This window comes from Cylas formicarius, unplaced genomic scaffold, assembly GCF_029955315.1.
Source record: "Cylas formicarius isolate icCylForm1 unplaced genomic scaffold, icCylForm1.1 PGA_scaffold_5__7_contigs__length_24384050, whole genome shotgun sequence".
Taxonomy (NCBI): Eukaryota; Metazoa; Arthropoda; class Insecta; order Coleoptera; family Brentidae; genus Cylas; species Cylas formicarius.
This window is the reverse complement of record NW_026844341.1, coordinates 3,478,280-3,500,945: the sequence shown is the minus strand read 5'-3', so window position 1 is coordinate 3,500,945 and position 22,666 is coordinate 3,478,280.

Here is a 22,666-nt window from a genome sequence, read left to right as displayed (position 1 = left end):
GGAACCATTCGGCAGTTGGTCGTAAATAATAAATAACAGAATTAACAAAACGGTTTATTATTAATTAAAAATCAAATTTCTACGTAACAGGCGACGCCTATGTTAATTCGTTAAAAGGTTTTAGGCTGTCAAAATGTTTCTCCTATATTTATATTTAAAACTGCTCCGTTTGCGGAGTAAAATGTACCGGATATACCATTTTTTAAGACAGAAAATTGCGGATTACTCGAAACTGTGCTGTGTACAATTAAAGATAAAGTCAACAAAATTATCGTGGCCCTCTTGGTTTTTGAGATGCAAGGTGAAATGAAAACTAGCCATTTTAAGTTCAAAACTTAATTTTTTCATATTTCATTTTATTTGAAGCTGTAGGCCATGATTAATTTATTAAAAACAATATCCAACTAAACAATTTTAAACATACAAGAAAGTAGATATAAATACAACTTTACATATTCATGTCAATATCTTTCAAATACTAACCAAAATTGGCGTCTTGGGACATTATAGTAACCAAAACCTTTAGAAACCATTAGACATCGACGTAAAACCCCCTTTCCCAGTCAGAATCTGCTTTTTCGCCTCTTATTGTACCGAAATCTTACTTAGAATTGCAGATATGTACTGAAAACCTCTCCTTTTGGGACAAATAATTGGTTTTCGCTCTTGATTTCGAGCAGATTATAGTCAAAACCATCATTTTCATAACTTACCGAACTGAAATCTACATTAAAACACAATTTCTTGGATTTATGGTAGGTTTTTCTTCCTTTTTTCAAACAGATTCCAGTCAAAATCGACTCCTCCGGCACATATCGTACTTAAAACCGCATCAAAACTGCATATATCAGCTTAAACTATAATTTTTTGATCAAAACAGTTACATATTTTTGTCAATATCTTTCAAATACTAGTGAAAATCGGTGTGTTCGGGCATAAGAGTAACACAAACATTTATAAGACATTAGATATCGATGTAAAACCACTTTCTGAGTCAAATAGTTGCCGATTTCGATAAGATCCCAGTCAAAATCTGCTTTTTTGCCTCTTATTGTACCGAAATCTAACTTAGTAATGCAGATATGTACTGAAATCCCTTCCTTTTGGGACAAATAATTGGTTTTCGCGCTTGATTTAAGGCAGATTATAGCCAAAACAGGCATTTTCATAACTGCATAAATGTGTTTTATACGTTTTCAACTTATTATAGTCCATTATTACATTAATTATAATATTAACATAATATTATACCTAAAACTGTTGTCCAAATTGGAGACCATTTTTACGAATGCCAAATTTTATTTTTTAACTGGCATTTAAAAGAATTATTGGTCTCCTTCGTTTCCAAGGTTCGAAAATTTAAACAATGGCCCTCGAAGTTCTTCTACAGACGCGTATATTTACATAAAAAGAAATCAAAAACTGAAAGATCCGGAAATCGTGGAGGCCATCTTAACGGTCCGTTAGTAGCTATCCATTTTTGAAGGAAGCTATCATCTAAAAATAGTACCAAAACTCCAGAGTTATTACTTATTACTGAATGTATATATCGTTATAATATCGTCTCCTGTCTGGACTGACTTCCTCAAAAATGTCTAGGTACCTACGTGCTCTAAAACCTCCTTCATAAAATCAAAATAAAACACGATACCCCAACACCAAAATGTCCTTGTTGGCCCCTTTCAAAAATTAAATGGTGGTTTTCTGTGGACCAATCTTCGCGTTATACCGTTTAAAAATTCCCGAACTAGTACATTTTACAGGTTCGTATTTTCCAAAAATTCTGCTGGTTCTATAAGCTTGCCAGATGATGAAGGCGTTACTTCAATGAAACATTTAATTCTTTTTGCTTCCTATTCTCCTTCAAATAATTTTTAGGACGTTGTTGAATGAAGGATCCGTGCCTAACTAGATTTATATTAAGAAAACCAAATATATCTTTAAACGGTTGTCGTACCTCTCTGCATATCTAATATAAACGAAACACATGTCTGTAACATAAAAATTATACTGAATCTATCCGTTTAAAAACCTTACCTGTGGTAATATATTTCCGAAGCTTCTTGGGCATTTTCATTGCTTGTATAAAACATTGCAACATATTCTATAAAATTAATTAAAATGAAATGCACAAAGAAAGAACCAATGGATAGGTAACAAAGTATATGAAAATAGAGTAAATTAAATAGAGTAGAATCAGCCTAGAATCATATAAGATAGTCAAATTGAAGGCCATCTGCTTTAATACACAATTTATCGATTAAAATTTTATTTTAATTTTTATTTCCATTATCACATTTATTTATATTTATATTGTTATCTTCTTTTGCAAATTGGCTAAGTAAAAAAAAAACATTGATAGTAGAATAATTATACTAAATAAACTAATTTTATTTTTGTTTGATCGCATGCGACAATTAAAGAATCCTTAATAAAAAAGCCAAGAGCTCCTTGGCTAACAGAAAACATTAAATTATTTATGAAACGAAAGGAGGACTTGGAGAAATTAAAAAAAATCTAAACTACTCTCCGACTGATACGCTATAAACATCTAAGAAATATTACATTGGCATTGATAAGCAAAGAGAAGAAGCAACATCATGACTACTTTAAAAACAATTCCTCAAAACTTGGTGAGCTCTAAAAAGTTTCACTATGTGCGGCACAAAAAATAACGTAATTCCACAACATTTACCAGAACCTAATGAAATTGGTAACTTTTTTTTCACATACCTATAAAATAATCCAGGCTGTCTAGCAAAAACAAACTTTTATAATAAACATTTCTATAAAAACAATTTAAATTTCTCATTTAATATGACTGGTAAACAAAATTCTTAATAATATTAAAACTAACGCCACCGGAGTCGATGAAATATCCCCACGTATGCTGAAATACTGTAGCCCTTGCATTGCGCATATTATTAATTGCTGCTTTGAAAAAAGCTATTTTCCAGTCCAATAGAAAATTTCTGTTGGTAAACCCTAGTTAAAACATAAAATCCCCCAAATTATAATGACATTCGTATCATAAGCATTCTCATTGTTTTGTCGAAGATATTTGAAAAAAATTCTTTATGAACAACTTTACGATTTTTGTACAAAATATAATATCATTCCCAATGCTCAATATGGTTTTCGTAAAAGGATTGGTACGTCGATATCTTTGACTAATGTGTGGATGTATTGATGACATTCTTCAAGCTTATGATAAAAAAATGAGTTCTGTCATTTTTCGAATGCATTCGATACAATTAGCCATGGGCTGTTGGTGGCTAAACTAAGATACTACGATTTCAATGTAGAATCTTCTAATCTTCTCAAATCATACTTAACTTTTAGATTTCAATCAAATTCTTTCAAATGATAGATATTCGGAAAAGGTAGAAATTCTATCCAGTGTCCCACAGGGATCAAGTTTAAGTCGACTGCTTTTCCTTATTTATACTTCTGTAAAATTCAAGCTTTTGCGGATGATACACAAATTTATTGTAGCTTCCGCCCAACAATTATAAAAAATTTGAAGCATACATTAATGATGACCTTCAAACTTTAAATCAGATGTCTCAAGACGACAACTTCATGCTTAATCCCAGTAAATCATGTGTTATGGTGTTTGGGAATGATAAGAATATTAACTTCCTAAAGAAAAAATTAAATATAGTGCTCAGCAACTCAAAATTAAATTTTAAGAATGGTGCCAACAATCTGGGAGTTTACTTAGATTCAAAGAACACCTAAAAAAAAATTTAAAAAATCCTTTTCTTCCATGAAAGTTTTATATAATAATAGACACATTTTAAGTAAACAACTGAAATGAAGTCTGTATGAATCTCTGGTCCTCTCTAACTTCAATTATTGTGACTTTGTCTAGGGTTTTTATTTACATGAGGAGGGTAAGAACCGTGTTCAGATAGTGCAGAATGCATATATTAGACTTATTTATGATGTGAGGAAATTTGATCATGTATCACACAATGATATAAAATGGCTCGAAATGAATTGAGCGAAGAATCCTACATTTCCCAACATTTTTGTTTAAAGTGATAAATAACCTTAATTCGCCAGTTCCCATAAAAAACCACTTAATATTTCGTAACACTGTCCCCAATATTAATATTAGAAATAATGCCAAACTAATTCCAAACCAGTTTCTTGATATGTCATTATATAATTTCAAAATAAAATGTAAAAGATATCTTCTAACTCTCTATTAACGGGTTTAAACCAAAATTAGTAGCATAGTGCCCACATATCACGTAGTTCCAAAATGTTATAAAACCAATTAATTCTCTTCCATTGTTACAACCTAAAAGTTAGGTACTTAAATGTATTTAATTTGTTTTTTCTGTAGCTTATTTCCACCGCGTATAAATACAGTAATTAAAAACAGGTAAATCTATTATTTCTTTATTATAACTTTGTCATATATTGTTCAAATGAAGTCATTATTATTATTATCCTGACAAGAAAAAGACTATTGCCACAATATTTAATGGTTCGTCATCAAACTGAACTAATTAATTTCATTATCAGGTCTAAGTTTTTCACTTTCGGGAGTGTTCTAGAGACGATAGTGGTTTCAATGTTTCAATCCCGTATTTGGTTATGGCGGCCAACAGATCGTTAGCGGCAAGTGAGCTGACAAAACTAAGAAAAGAAGAATTAATAAAAGTAGTTTTAAATGGGAAAGACCGAGTGATATATCCAAAACAATACACTGTGAAATCATTGACAAATTTGTGCGCGAACGACAGTGTATGGCGTGTAAAAAGAGTGAAAGTGGAATTTTTATTGATGCCAGTTCTGATGTAAACAATGAACCTATCAATGCAAAAGAATCATCCAGTGATGTTAGGAAAAGAGCAGACTTTGTAAAAGTTCGCAACGAGTCATTGGAAAAACTTAACCTGCATCTTGAAAAACGTGTGACTGAACAAAAAATGTTAATTTCACTGCTTAATAAAAAGATCGCACATAATAAGGCTTGACCTGTAGATCGTTTGCCACCGCCGGTTACAGTAAAGACTACTGCAATGGAGAAGATTTCTGCCAACACAAATTACAGAAATCTGTTGCACCGAGCTCTTCCAAACCACCATCTGTCTCACAGAGAACAAACGATATAAACACCGATAAAGTAGTCAATCAAAAAGCGAGGGTTCATATATTCATCGTTTTTTGTAACCGGCGCCAGTTCGAAAAAAGATACAATAAGAACCATGCCGAAGCATGTACGTTTGTATCGATTGCATCCAGATACGACTCAGGAAATGGTCGATGACTTCTTGAAATCAACAGCGCCGCATATTGGGTTTAAAGCAATTTTATTGAAGACGAATAGCTACCAAGCGAGTTTCAAGGTGTCTTATCCCATTGCTACTGAAGACCAGGTGTAGTATTTGGCCCGAGGGTGCTGCTGTCAGAAGATTCGTCTTTAATAACAATAGAAATTTTCAGAGGTCCCCACCACCCCGAAGTGGGTACTAGCAACTGAGCGGGCGTCTTTCAGCCTGTTTCATCTAAATATCCAGTCTATAAGCGTGAAATGGGATGACCTTGATATACTTTTTACAGATTTTTATCCGACTCAAAAAAAAAATATTTTGATGTAGTATGTTTTAGTGAACATTGGGTTCTTAACGGTAATTTAGAAAGTTGCAAACTTAATGGCTATGTTTTGGGTGCCTCGTGCGGCAGAAGAATTGACAGACACGGGCGCGTAGCGATTTTTGTTAAAGAGGGTATCGAGTTTCAATAGATTGACGTTGCAGAATTTTGTGCGGAAATGGTAAGCGAGATTACGGTGGTAGAAATTGTTCACTTGAATATCTTAGTGGTCTCTATTTATAGATCGCCAGAAAGGGATATTCATCTTTTCTTAAATAAACTCAACGATCTATTTAACTTCATTAATGTTGAAAATAATAAAGTTGCTTTGCTTTATTTTACAAAGACAAAATGAACAAGCATCACTTCTTGGATTTCACGCTCTCCCATGGCCTTGAAGGTCTAATTGATGTCCCAACCAGGCAGCAAAACTGTTTGGATAACATTTTTATAAATTTTGATTATCAGAGTGAGTAAGATTTATTGCCCAACAAATTCAACTGACAGGCCTATAACTCAGGTTGGTTTAAACGATCTATATTCGGGCATTAGTAAACGTGATTGGTCTTTTGTATCCTGCACGGATATAGACATTGAACAAAAATTCAGTACATTTCTTGATATACTCATAAGCGAAATTAACTGTGCTTTTCCCCTCAAGAATAAAATAGTTAAAAATACCAAATTAAATATCGTGGATCGTGGTATACCGACGAATTACGAGAGATGCGCGATCAGCTAAACTTTCTTCAGGATATCAAAAAGCAAAATCCTAAATTTCCCGATATTGAAAATATAATAAAATCTCATAGGGCTGCTTACAGGGCGAAAATAAAATTAAGTCAAAAGTCTGCTAAGTCGTTCTACATAAATAAAAGCAATAACATTTCTAAGGCAGCATGGGAGGTCATCAATAGGAAACGCAAAAGTGGATCAAATGTTCATTCACTGGGTATCACTCCCGACAATTTTAATGTAGAGGTTGGCAATCACAGGTGAGAGAGATGATCCCATTGCTGCTCCATCTATTTGTCGGTAAATTTTCCCGTTGTACATAAAGTAAGCGTTTTTCAGGCAATGTCTTGACAGATCTATTATATACGGCGGAAGATCTTCGTTTTCTTCTATAGGCAAGAGTGCCTCTTCTACTGGAATGCTTGGGTGGAGGGATTTGACATCGAAACTTGCCATAATGTCGTCCTTGTCCATCCTGAGAGAACCTAAAATCTGAGTGAAATGTTCTGAGTTTTGAGTTTTTAACATAGGAATCTGCCTTTTCCACTATGGGCTGAAGTGCACTGGCCAGATGTTTTTCCAGCTTGCATAATGGTGAGTTAAAGGCGCTTACGTCCTTATGGATATTTGGGAGCCCGTAGGATTTTCGGCAACGACTCGATTTTTCCCTCGGAATAAGTTTCTTCTTTGTATCCTCGTTTATTGATGAATCGAGAATTTTGGACTTAGTTGTTTTTTCCAAATATGTCGTAGGATCTCCGGTGACTAGTTTGTATATTGGGTCGTTCAAAATATCCTCCAATTTTGCATTATAATCCGACGTATTCATGACGACAGTGGCATTTCCTTTGTCTGCTGGCATTATTAGAATATCCTCGTTATTGTTTAGATTCCTGAAGGCTTGCATTTCTTCTCTGCTTAAGTTTGGTTGCGGTGGTTTTGACTGTCTTAAGACTCTGGCGACATCTTGTTCGTCTATGGTGGAAAGACTTGCTTCGACGATGGAAATGATCTCTTCGACGGGTACTCTTTTTGGAGCTATTGCATAGTTAAATCCTTTATTGAGTACGCTGACTTCTGTATCGCAAAGATGGTATGCTGAAATATTATGAACTGTACTGCTTCGGTTTGTATTTGGCACTTGTCCTGATTTTTTGGAATTTGACTGAAGGATTTCTAATTTCTTCCACAGTTTTTTTGACGTGATGTTCTTGTCTTTCTCAGTGCGCCATGATGTTAATAATTCTATGCGGTTCCACAGCAACTGATGGATCTTGTTGCTCAGTTTCAGGTGGAGTCTAAAAAGTTGTAGCTCCAGGCTGGAGGAGATCCTGGTAGACGAAGGATATCGTGGTTGTAGAACTTGCGTACATGGTTCAATACAACAACAGTAGGCCTTTTTCGTGCAGCAGTTGACAAAGTACGCATTGCCATGATGATCGCCAACATTCGTAACGGATAGGCACCACAAGAAGATGACTAACGCAAACTGTGGATGCAGCTTTTGATCCAACTTTCGACATATATATATATATATATATATATATATATATATATATATATATATATATATATATATATATATATATATATATATATATATATATATATATATATATATATATATATATATATATATATATATATATATGTTATATCCGGAAATCCTATTGTCCACATGGGTTAAATGCCACCGACCTGCAAGAGTGCAACGATTGCGAAAACGTCGTGTCAACGATATGTCGCAACATCCGCAGCCGTCGACCCCGTCAACGTCAGCATAAATTTATTATAAATACGAATTTCTATTGTAAAACATTGTCTGATAACATTCTCTCATCACGAGGTTATTATGTCCATTTTTAGTTTGATTTTAACGGTCTGATAACATTCTCTCATCACGAGGTTATTATGTCCATTTTTACTTGTATTTTAACGGTCTAATAACATTCTCTCGTCACGAGGTTATTACGTCCAATTTTATTTTGATTTTTACTTTAATTTAAAGTTAATAAATATATTTTTTAAAAAGTTATTTTTGAAAAGTGAAATATAAAAATTGGCGCAGTCAGTAGGATCCGTTCACGTTGCTAGAACACGAGTATTCTAACTAGTGACGGCGGATTCCAATCCCTTAGACGGAAAGAAGAACCATCGCAGCCCAGTCGTGCCGGAACAAGGAACCTTCCATCACCGTTTCGAGAGGCAAGAATTCGGAGTAGGATCTGTTCACGTTGCTAGAACACGAGTATTCTAACTAGTGGCGGCAGATTCCGACCCCTAAATCTAGGGAACAACGAAGACAGCCCATCGTACCGGAACAAGGATAAACCCATCAACCGTCTCGAAAGGCAGAAATGAAAATAGTACTGTAAGTGTTAAGAATCGTTACGAATAATTTTATTTTTAATTTGCAACATTGTTGAATTTATTACGTTCGATTACCCAAGGTTGAAAATTACCTATTTATTGAATTTCCCAACGTAGAATCGTTGCGCGATAATTATTTTGATTAAATTTTAGTCTCCAAGTTTAACTTGGCAATATTTAAAACAAAAAATAATTGTGTTTGAACTTCTTATAAATTTATTTGCTTTTTCTTAAAACCTAAAATAATGGCAACTCAATCAGACGAACCTAGTACAATGCTGGAAGTTGAACCATATAAACTTTCGGAAATTTTCTGTATCGTACCTGAATTTGAGGGCGACCAAATCTTTTTAGGAAATTTTATAAACGCGTGTGATTGTGCTTATAATATGGCAACGACGCAACAAAAAATTCTTTTAGTGATTCACATTAAAAATAAGCTCCGCGGTAAAGCAGCTCAATTAATTAATTCTAGGAATCCTGATTCATATTTAGAAATAAAGAAACTATTAACTCTACACTTTGGTGATTCTAGAGATTTACCTTCCCTAATTCATGACCTTCAACGTCTTAAACAATTGCCCAATGAATCAGCATTAACATTTTTCAATCGTCTTCAAGTCCTAAATGCGAAAATGCATTCATGTGTTCAAAAATCCACCACATTAGGATCCAAAGAGCAAAAGGATGCTCAGATATCTTTAATTGAGACTATGACCCTTAATACACTTCTTACAGGTTTAGAACCTAGATTAGGTCAACTCATTCGTGCTAGTAATCCCACTTCACTTTTAGAAGCCCAAGCAAGGATTCGTCGAGAACTCCAACTCTTATATTTTGAAAATCAAAAATCTGTCAAATCAAATTCTCCTAAATCGCATTCTGCGAATATTCGAACCCCTCTTCAGCAACCTAAATGCACTTTGTGTAATAAAATTGGCCATACTTTAAATCAATGTAGAAGTACGCATCAGCATGTCAAACCAAATTTTTCGCAATATCCACAGCGACCCTCTAATTGGTTCCAACAAAGCAACATTAGCAACAACTCGAATCAAATACCGATGAAATCTTCAAACTCTTATCCTAAGCCACATTTTATGAATCCAAACCCGCAGCGAACTCATCATGTAAACTCAAACCCGATCTACATCGACGGTTATTCCGGAAATTCCCAGGAATTTTCACATGAAAATTACACTCTTCAAGAAGATAATGAACTTCAAAGTCATTATTCTAACCATCCAGAAAACTGCGAACCAGAGCAGGATTTTCAAGAAAGCCCTTACGATATCCCACCAGACGAAATGTCTCCAGACCCGATTTTCGAAATCAATTCCCAAATTCAAACCCTGAATTTAGACAACATGAATCCCAATCTAAACTTTCCAGAACAGAACTTCTGTTAAACCCTCTTCTTACGGTAAATTCTAAAAATTTATACTATATTTTTGACGCTACGCAAAAATTCAAAATATTAATAGATACAGGCGCAGGTATTTCTATCTTTAAATATAAAACCGCTGAAAATTACATAACACGAGTTAAGGAAAATATTACCATCCAAGGTATAACAAATCAAACACTTTTTATTAAAGAATCCACACTTATTCCATTCACCGATAACGACAAACATAAAGTCTATCTTTACGATCTTGACATCGAATTTGACGGAATTCTCGGTTTAGATTTTCTTGATCGCTACCAATGTATAATCGATTTAAAGTCCAAAAAACTTAAAACGAATTTTAAAACAATGCCTTTGCATAAAGTAGGACACGAATCTGTTCTTCCCAAAATTTGTAAAAAACCTGAACAAAATATTCAAAATCGAATTTCAATCGAACCTAGGACCGAAAGAATTTTCAAATTAAAATGTAGTTTAACAAACACAGACGCTATTCTCCACTCTCAAGAATGTGAAAAAGTTAGATTACCTAATGCTTTAGTTAAAGTAAATAATAAAGGTGAATTTTTTACTACTGTTATTAACGCTAATGCTATCCCAAAAACTATAGATTTTTCAAATTTATCTATCGAACCTTTTAATACAAATCCTAACGAAAAAGAAATAAATAATATTTTCAATTTAAATCCTCAACCTGTTGATAGGCGCGGTATAATTCAATCCCAGTTACGCACCGATCATTTAAACGAAGAAGAAAAAGAATTAATAACACAATTATGTCTTGATTTTTCTGATATATTCTATTTAGAAGGAGATCATTTAAGTTTTACTAATGAAATTAAACATACTGTTGAAACGAACAACGCCAGACCGATTTTTACCAAATCATATAGGTACCCACATGTCCACAAACAAGAAGTAAAGTCACAAATCAACAAAATGCTCGAACAAGGAATCATTCGACCTTCCACTTCTCCATGGTCTTCCCCTGTTTGGGTTGTCCCAAAAAATTAGACGCTTCTATGAAACAAAAATGGCGCGTAGTCATCGACTATCGCAAACTAAATGAAGTCTCTGTCGACGATAAATACCCTCTTCCCAATATTTCCGATCTCTTAGACCAGTTAGGCAGATGTCAATATTTCACTACTTTGGACCTAGCCTCTGGGTTTCACCAAATTGAAATTGATCCCAAGGACGTTGCTAAAACTGCATTTTCAGTTGGAAATGGTCATTTTGAATTTCTCCGTTTACCCTTCGGACTAAAAAATTCTCCATCCACTTTCCAACGTGTCATGGACAACATTCTCTTAGGTCTTCAAAACGAACGATGTCTCGTTTACATGGACGATATTATCGTTTATTCCGCTACCATACACGAACATATACAAAGGTTAACTGATGTCTTCAAACGCCTTCGTGGTGCAAACCTCAAACTCCAACCTGACAAGTGTGAATTTCTTCGAAAGGAAGTAGCTTATTTAGGGCATCTCGTGACCCCAGATGGAGTCAAACCCAACCCTGAGAAAATAGACGCTATTCAAAAAATTTCAGAACCAAAATCACCAAAAGACATTAAATCCTTCCTTGGTTTAGCCGGTTACTACCGACGTTTTATTCCCAATTTCGCTAAGATCTCAAAACCTTTAACTAGACTTCTCCAAAAAGACACACCCTTCGTATTCAATTCAGAATGCAAAAATTCATTTAATGAGCTTAAAAACGCTCTAATACGTGACCCAATACTCATTTATCCAAATTTCGAGGAAACTTTTGTCCTAACCACCGATGCCAGTGCATTTGCCATTGGTGCAGTTCTTTCACAAGGTCCCATTGGAAAAGACCTTCCCATAGCATATGCCTCTAGAACTTTATGTAGTGCAGAGACGAAATATTCAACTATAGAACGGGAACTTCTCGCCATAGTATGGGCAGTTAAACACTTCCGCCCTTATCTGTTCGGAAGAAAATTTACTCTCGTTACTGATCATCGTCCTTTAACTTGGCTATTTTCGATAAATGATCCTGGTAGTCGTTTAGCTCGATGGCGTCTTAAGCTTGAAGAATACGACTATACCATTGTGTATAAGCCCGGTAAAATAAATAAAAACGCAGACGCTTTATCTCGTGTTAAAATTAACCATATTCAAGATTGCGTCGATCTCCAAAAGAAAATTTTTATCCTTGCACCTAATAACGATGACATTCACAACCGACCATCCACAAGTAAAGAAGAAATCGTTCACGATGACAATTCTAATAATTCAGATATCGAAGACGACACAGCGGAAGTTACAGAAGAATACAACAACTTCGCATACCTTCACAAAACCACATCCCTTATAGATTATTCCAAAATAGAAACCTCTAATTCGCAACTTCTCGACAAAAACCACAAAGATATTGTCACTTTCTTTTGGCAATCAAAACTTGATGATTTGCATAACAAAATAATGGACGATATTTTTGAAGAAGATATAAATTTTACGTTTAACAAAATTAACATTTTTTCTAGCAAAACCGTCAAAGGCAGGAAATATTATATAATCCCTCTTCCATATGACAATGAAACTGTAGTTCAACATTTATTCTATATTTTATTCACAGCTAAAAATGACTTTGATCTTTCAAAACTGTATTGTATTGAAAATAATTTACAACTTCCAATATTAGAAGTATTCTCCTTTATATTTTCCGAAAAGGATATAAAACTAAGAATCTGCCAAGATATAGTTCGAACTCCCGATCAAGATGAAATCCCTATCATTTTAGACCAATACCATTCAGGAAAAAATAATTTACATCGCGGAATCAACGAAACAGTTAAGCGCATAAAGCAAAAATACAATTGGCCAACCTTGACCAAAGATGTCGAAAACTATATTAGAAAGTGCGAAATATGTCAAAAAGTCAAGATCTATCGTAAAAACCTCAACACACCATTAGTTATCACAGAAACTCCTAAAACTCCTTTTGAGCGCATTAACATCGATATTTTCGAATTCCCAGTTCGTAATTACGCCCTTACCATAAGAGACGAACTCACAAAATTCACCCAGGCATATCCAATAAAAGACAAAAAAGCTTCTACAATCGTTACTACCCTTCTTCTCTACTTCCAACATTTTGGAACTCCTCTTAGAATACATTGTGACCATGGCCGGGAATTTGATAACTCCCTCGTCAAAGATCTTTGTCTTTTGTACGATATAAAGTTAACTTTCTCCAGCGTTAGCCACCCACAATCTAATGGATCACTAGAAAGATTCCATGCCACGCTCACAGAAATGATCCGAGCTCATAAAGCCGAAAATCCAAAAGAACACCCCTTTCATGCTCTTCCATACGCAATAATCTGCTACAACAACACAAAGAATAAAACGCATGGTTTTTCCCCTTATGAACTAATATTTGGGCACACTTCTAGTAGGCCTCCAGAAATTCTGTATAATGAAGAACAACTCATCACCAAATACATCCGAGACCTAAATAATCGCATGCAGCATTATTACAGAGTCGCGCGTACCCGCACTGATCAACAAAAACAAAAATCCAAAGTAAGATTTGATCAAGCAATCTCTAGAAATATGACTAAATATAATGTAGGAGATAAAGTTTATGTTAAGGAAACTCAAATTAGCGATAAAGCTCAGAATAAATTTAACGGTCCGTATGAAATTCTTGAAGTATTTGAAACTTCAGCCACTGTCAAAAATTTAACTACCGAACAAGTTTCAAAATTCAATTTTGACAAGTTTAAACCTTATTACGATTAGATTAAATTTCTTTCAGGATCTTGGGACTGATCTCTACAGTCGCACCCCAATTCCTCATTACTCCAGTAAATAATACAGTAGGCATCTTCTACCATGAAGAACGTAGTTTAAGAATATCCAACAACAAATGGACGCTGCTAGTTTATAAAAAAAAAAAAACTAAAACCTCTGCGAGAAACCATACGACATAATAACAAAATACTTTCCTCTCTCACAAAAAAATGTTAGACGATTCTTTTCCTCGTACGACAGCCTTAAAAACAAGTATCCAAACTCATTTTAGTCTTCTAACTATAATTGCTGACTCAGTCGAAGAGAAATTTTCAGAAATTACTATCAACACTGAAAATTTTAATTTTAGAACTAAACGCGGTTTAATTAACGGTGTAAGAACTATTTTTAAATTAATTACCGGAAACCTAGACTCTACAGACGGCGAATACTTTAATGAATGTATAAATAAAGTAACAAAATCTTTAATTCTACAATTTAAACTCTCCGAATCGACGAAGAAACTTTTAATCAAGATCTAACTCAAATTTAAAAATCTCTCTATGATATTTCGGACACCGTAGCATTTTACGAATGTCAAATTAAAACACTTAATCTTTGCGAAAGCTTTACGGAAGGTTATGTATACCTAGAGTCTTACCTCAGCGATATATTAAACGCAATCACGTTCACACGAATCAAAGTTTTACATTGCTCTATTATTTACCCACGAGATTTAGTCATTTCTCTTCAGGAAATTTCAAAATCCTTGACAAAAAAAATAATTTATCACTACCACCCTATACTTCGAGCATTGCAAGGTACGTAGATATTATGGAGCTAGAAGCATTTCAAACTGAAAATAAAATTGTTTTTGTATCAAGAATTCCCTTAATAGAACCTAAAATATACACATTGCATCGTGTTTTACCTATTCCAATTTTGGTCAATCGAACACGTTTATTTCATATAATTGCAACAATAATAAAATATTTTGCGCGTGATGACGATTCTTTACTCTATGTAATACCTGAAGATCTAAAAAGCTGCAAACAAATTCGAGTGCATTTATTGGAAGCTCCAGAGTACGAGCTAAACACTGTGTCGAAGAATATAAGAACGTGACCTACAAGAGCCACGCCGTTAAGATTCCATATGATTGCTGTTCTCAAATTCCAGTTTCAACCCCCAGAGTTGAAACCCCTGAAACTAATACTTTGCTGTTTCATTTGCAAATGCCGGAGAAAGAAACCGACAATACTCAGCATCGCCGATGGTAACGATCCCCAACAACCTCCGAAGCCAAGTCGAAGACCCCTGCTCCCGATGCAACTCAAATCACTAACTCCGAAAAGACGGACTAGCATCCACCCAGAAGTAACTGACCGAGAAGCTACGCTTTAATTAGTCTACGAAAAGCTGCAGCTAGGCTCCACCTTTTCACTTAATGGGGGAGCTGTTATATCCGGAAATCCTATTGTCCACATGGGTTAAATGCCACCGACCTGCAAGAGTGCAACGATTGCGAAAACGTCGTGTCAACGATATGTCGCAACATCCGCAGCCGTCGACCCCGTCAACGTCAGCATAAATTTATTATAAATACGAATTTCTATTGTAAAACATTGTCTGATAACATTCTCTCATCACGAGGTTATTATGTCCATTTTTAGTTTGATTTTAACGGTCTGATAACATTCTCTCATCACGAGGTTATTATGTCCATTTTTACTTGTATTTTAACGGTCTAATAACATTCTCTCGTCACGAGGTTATTACGTCCAATTTCATTTTGATTTTTACTTTAATTTAAAGTTAATAAATATATTTTTTAAAAAGTTATTTTTGAAAAGTGAAATATAAAATATATATATATATATATATATATATATATATATATATATATATATATATATATATATATATATATATATATATATATATATATATATATATATATATATATATATATATATATATATATATATATATATATATATATATATATATATATATATATATATATATATATATATATATATATATATATATATATATATATATATATATATATATATATATATATAGCAAAGAGCAAAGACAGCAAAGAGTGCAGGACGAGACCCAACGAAGATCGATCGCTGTCCTGCCATACATCAAGGGGGTTACTGACAAAATCGGCCGAATATTACGGAAACACGACATATCAACGGCATACAAACCTGACCATACCATCGGAGCAATACTAAGAAACCCAAAACAAAAAATTACTCTGGAAAACCAAGGAGTATACAGTGTAGCATGCGGATCGTGCAGCCTGACGTATGTGGGACAGACCAACAGAAGGATTTCAGCCAGGCTCGAGGAACATCGTTTAGCCATAAGAAACAAACAAACAACATCTGCTTTGTTTCAGCACCAACATCAGACAGGCCATAAAATTGATTTCGGCACTTGCAAACAAATAGCTAATATTCCTGATTTTAGGACTAGGATTATACGAGAGGCCATCGAAATAGAAAAGTCCGGACACCTCAATACGAGAGACGACGCTCTGCATTTATCCAACACGTGGAGAACGATAATCAAACAGCAGAGCGATGCGCAGCAGCCAACGGGGACATCGCAACTACGATCGGGCGAAATTAACAACGCGACAATTCAGGGGGCGGAGCCACCTCCCCCCACGCACAAGCAGCACCGTTACCATCTCCGGCGCAGAGTATAAATACCGCACGCACCGCCGATAACCTCCCAGTGTTCGAAGTGTTTTCGGAGCGCGAGCATTGAAGATGCCAAGTGAGATTTTGGCGAAACGTCTGCAGGATTCCAGTCGGATGCAGGATTTGCAGGATTCCAGTCGGATGCAGGATTCCAGTCGGAGTTCAACGAGCGAACGGATGATATCCCGGAATATAGTGTCATCATATATATATATATATATATATATATATATATATATATATATATATATATATATATATATATATATATATATATATATATATATATATATATATATATATATATATATATATATATATATATATATATATATATATATATATATATATATTCTCACGTATTGATTCACGGATGGAAAAATATGATGACACTATATTCCGGGATATCATCCGTTCGCTCGTTGAACTCCGACTGGAATCCTGCATCCGACTGGAATCCTGCAAATCCTGCATCCGACTGGAATCCTGCAGACGTTTCGCCAAAATCTCACTTGGCATCTTCAATGCTCGCGCTCCGAAAACACTTCGAAGTGTTTTCGGAGCGCGAGCATTGAAGATGCCAAGTGAGATTTTGGCGAAACGTCTCCAGGATTCCAGTCGGATGCAGGATTTGCAGGATTCCAGTCGGATGCAGGATTCCAGTCGGAGTTCAACGAGCGAACGGATGATATCCCGGAATATAGTGTCATCATATATATATATATATATATATATATATATATATATATATATATATATATATATATATATATATATATATATATATATATATATATATAATATATATATATATATATATATATATATATATATATATATATATATATATATATATATATATATATATATATATATATATATATATATATATATATATATATATATATATATATATATATATATATATATATATATATATATATATATATATATATATATATATATATATATATATATATATATATATATATATATATATATATATATATATTTTCTCAATGTTTTTTGCTGACTTGTGTAAAACCATACACGGATTACCGGAATTCTAGGTGTATTATTAAACTTAAGTGATTAAAAAAAACATTTTTGAAAAACCTGTCCCGTTTTTCGACATTTAAAAACATGTTTTTACTACAAAGTTTATAGTTACAACAATAAAAATTTCTGGTCTTTAATAATTAACTATTATGTCAAGACCGTTTGACATAAACGCTTGTTTTTCATACCGACCTTATTTTTTAGTGTGATACATATTTTTGCATTTTCGTTTTTTTTAATCCCAGGAAAAAAAATGGGTCACTATGCAGTTTTTCGTAGACCTAAATAAATAAATAAATGGAACGCATTTTATTTTGGGTGTTTTTATAGGAATCAATGAAACACTCGATCCCGCTGCAAGTCCTCTAGGATCGTCGGTAGCTTAGCGCTTCAAGCTAAATGCACCCTGAGCGGTCCGAAAAATAAACAAAGTCCGCTAAAAGCTTTCGAAAACCGTTTAAGCCGACCCTACGTTGGAAATTGCAAAATAATTTTCTTCCTGGACTGATGTCGCGTCGCCTCAAAGGAACTCATCGTTTTTAATTTGCAGCCACTCTGCGCGCGTTAACGGAATATAGTCGAGACAATTTAAGAAGACCTCAACGGCATTAAAAAAGTTCAACAAAGTAAGCTGTTGGGATTGGGAGATGATAAGTACATTGAAGTTATTGATTTATTTTTTCTGCAGTAGTCGTTCTGTAACCCTTGGACTCAAAAAACTTTTGCTTTTTCATTTCGTTTCAGTGTAATTTTTAAGCGCACAGAAGTTTGCTTTATCGTTTATGAGGTATAATATTACAAGCTTATTTATAGGTGCAGTTTTGTTTTGGTAATGAGGCCAATATCTGAAGGTTCAAATCGTTACTGCTATGTACTTAAATGTCACTTAGTCGAAAAAAGATTCAAATAAAGATTTGAACTTTTACTACATCAAGTGGAAAAAAAGTTTATCCATCTATAATCTACTCCATTTCTAGGGTGTAAGGGTGACATTTCTGCATGCAATTTAACTATCGATACAAAGTTTCCAGTCTTTTCTATTTAGTGTCAAGATTTTAGCTTCTACCCATGTTCGTCCCCTCTTTTTCAAAATCTTTTCCAATGTGCTGTCCCACGTTTCTCTGGGTCGTATTTTACTCTGCCAAACTCTTTTAACCGGTACAGTGCTGCCCAATCTCTGTAAATGGCCCCACCAGCCAAGTTGTTTCTTTTCAATGAATTCTTCTATGGATTCCACCTTTAACTCTTCTCTTATAAGTGCATTTCTAATTTTGTCCCTTCTGGTTATTCCTTTTACTCTCCTCAGGTATTTCATCTCTGCTGCTCCAATTTTGCTCTTGTTTCTATCTGACAATATCCAAGATTCGGAGCCATATGTAAGGATTGGTCTGTAAATTGTTTTATAAACTTTCATTTTAGTTTCCTTAGAAATTTTCTTTCTGTTTATGAGTCCCTTACTCAATGAATAGTACACCTTATTTGCCTTTTCTACTCTATTATTTAAGTCTGTGTCCTGTCCTCCTGTTTCTTAAAACATAATTCCCAAGTACTGGAAGCTACTAACTTGTTCTATTAGTGTCCCACGTATTCTCACCTCTAATTTCTCTTTTTCGTTTGACACTGCCATAACTTTGGTTTTATTTATGTTCATTTTCATTCCGATTTTTGTTAGTATCTGATCCCAATTATTTAAATTTTCCTCCAGCTCCTTCGAGGTTCCCGCTATGATCGTTATATCATCGGCGAAGACACATTCTGATATGTTGATACGCTCTAGCTGTCGGTATCCAACGTAAAGGTTTTTTGATCGCTGTTCTGCCATTCTACTGAGATCGTGCATATAAGTTATGAATAATAAAGAGGTCAAACTACCCCCCTGTCTCACTCCTTCTTGTGTTATAAATGCCTTTGATCTCATGTTCTCTTAATAGTTTATTGTCAACGTTTCTGGCTTGTAGGCTTTTCCAGATTTTTATTCGCGGTACTTTATCAAACGCTTTTTCCATATCTAAGAATGCCACGTATACTGATTTAGATATTGCCAATTTTCTCGAAATTACCAAACTAACCAAAAAGTTTATATGGAAACCAAATCAAGGAAATTATTGCTCAGACACACCCAATATTAAATAACAAACGTGCTTTATGCTTTTATAACTTAAAAGGTTTCTGGATAACGAAAATTATATTATATATACCTAAGCAAAATTTCAGGAATGCGGGTATATGTTTAATACTTCCACTCAAGCACAAACAAATTCTGTTCTGAATTCAAAGCTCACCAAATACTCCATGAAGGATTGCTCGTAAAGCACTTGTTTGAAAGCAAGCGGTCCATATTTTACAAATATTTTAGGGAGTTGAAGCTTTACGATGCAAAATAATATGCTCTGCAATACACCTGGATTTATGCCTTCGAACACATCTCAAGTAATCACTTGTTAATGTTGTAATGTTAGTCCACTCATTTTACCTAAAATGAAAACCATTACCATAAATCATTTAAATTTTTTTGCAAGAATGTGAAACAATAAATTCATGATCAAACTAATCAATTTCACAAAAACAAAACTCATATAAAAAACGTTCTTGTGCTTCCGTTTTTCTTTCTTTTATACCATGAATAACAATTTGAATGAAAACAAGACAAAGGTGCAAACGTGCACCGTTGTTCCAACCTGAGACAACGAACTTTACCGATCAGCCACTATTGTGTCTAATCACAGAGATGAAGCAAAAAGGAACTCATGGAGCAAGTCATCGTAGATTCTTTGGATTGCAGTAACAGGCAGGATCTCTTCCAACCTGAATGTTGGATCTTAGATTAGATTAGATTAAATCATATTCATATTGTGAGGGCAGCAATCTGCCTGTCTGTCACTGCGACCCATAGAATCTATTGTGGTTCGTGTCTCTGAACTTCGATAGTGGTTTCTTGGTGTAACTCATTGCCTCTAGTTTAGTTATGTGCTGCAGATGGAAACGCACTCTCTCCATATGACTTCACACTGACATAATATGTGAATGACTGTTTCTTCCTCTCCTTGGTAGAATCTGCATTCAGTGTTTTCTCATACTCTCTTAATTCAGCAGTAGCCGTGGACCTACCATTAATCTTACGGCCTTTGTTTTGTGGCTTAGCAGGTATTCTGTAAATTTGGCAGATGGGCCTCTGAGTAATTTCTTGGCCTTTCTTTGTCCTCGCATATCTATCCGCATTTGGAAACATGTTTTTACTACAAAGTTTATAGTTACCATTGCCGGGATTCTCTTATCATTCTTTATGTGATGGCGGATTTTGCAACCGATTTAGCCACACCACAGAAGGGTTCTGGTCCGATTAACACTTTAACGAGTCTTCACGGGCTACTTTATCAGCGCTTTCGTTACCTTTGTGGCCTTTATTGCCGTTTGACGGTCGTTTCGTTTCTATTTCTCCTGCATAATATTCTGCTGTAGTAATTTCTCCTTGAAACACTGTTGCCACCTGGAAAAAATCTCCTTCTTTGGTTTTAATATCTACCCTTACTGGTGAGCCATTTATCTAAATTTATCTGCCCGATATTTGAGTCCTGTAATATTTAACAAAGCAATACTTGAGTGAAGTGCTGTCAATAGGTAATTCTAGCACTTCGTCTGCCTTTATCTCCCTGTCACGTTTCTTACTATGTCCACCACTTATTTGTAACTGGCGTTGCAGTAATCTATATTATAGATCTGTGGAATATTCAGCAGGACTTCTAGCGCTGCAGTGGGTGTTGTGTTCATGCCTTACAGACTCGCTAGCCTTTGCACACTCCTCAGCTGCCTTATCGTCCGCATCTGCATCGTTCTTGTTCACCAACAAACTGCTCCGTGCTGGTCTTACTATCGCTAAGTAGAACCAAACTGTCATTTTTGAGTTTAGGCCCCATTTTTTTCCACACATCTATCTGCATCTTCGAATACAATTGTTGCCCTAAGGGTGATCCTTTGAATCTTGATCGAATGTGACTCTTATTATATTATATTATATATTATAATATATATTATGTTCCTAGATAATATTAGTGGTGCCATCTCAGAGTCGTACGGTGGACCAGATCAACAATGCCTCTTGGCTTGTAACCAGGATTAATATTTTCTTAATGGCTTTTGATTAAATAGAGTTTTCCCAAAGTGTGGCCTTTTATTGGATTCAACAATGATACAATAACCGATGGCACCTATATATAAAAAACGGCGTATTGTGGATTTTTTTTTTGAAAAAACCATGGCGGAAATGATGAGCATGTTTAGACTTCCAGAGGAATACTGTTTAAGCAAAAATTTGAAAATTTCATGTTAGCAACGGAACTGGATCAAAAGAGCGATGATGAAAGTTCAGAGTATTGTACTTTTGGAACGCCTTTCGGAAGGTACCGTTTTTTGCGGCTTCCCTTTGCTATTATGTCAGCAGCAGAAGTTTTTCAACGGAAAAACTACGAGATATTTGGCGACATAGTTGGTGTTGGCATATATTTTGATTATTTAATTGTCACAGGATCAACAGAACAGGGGTATGATCATAATTTGTTATTGGACTTGCCAAAAAGTTTAACATTAAATTTAACAATGAAAAAATTCAATTTAAGTCAAGACATGCTAAATTTATGGTGCACATTTTTTCATCAAGAGGGATAAAACCTTGCGAATCCTATGTTAAAGCTATTACTGATATGCCCAAACCGGAGCAAAAATATGAAATTTTTAGATTATTGGGTATGACGAAATATTTGGGCAAATTTATATCAAATTTGTCCCAAATTTCTGCACTCTAGGGCTGACGTAGAATGGGCGTCGTCTGAGAAGCACGACAACGCTCAAGGCAAGTCTTAGCAAAAATAGATATATTATATATTATTTTATTAATTTTTAATTTTTATTATATTTAATTTAAATATATATTATAATATATTTATGTGAAAATTTGAACAATGTTTGTTCTTATTTAACTATTTTAGATGGATTTTCAT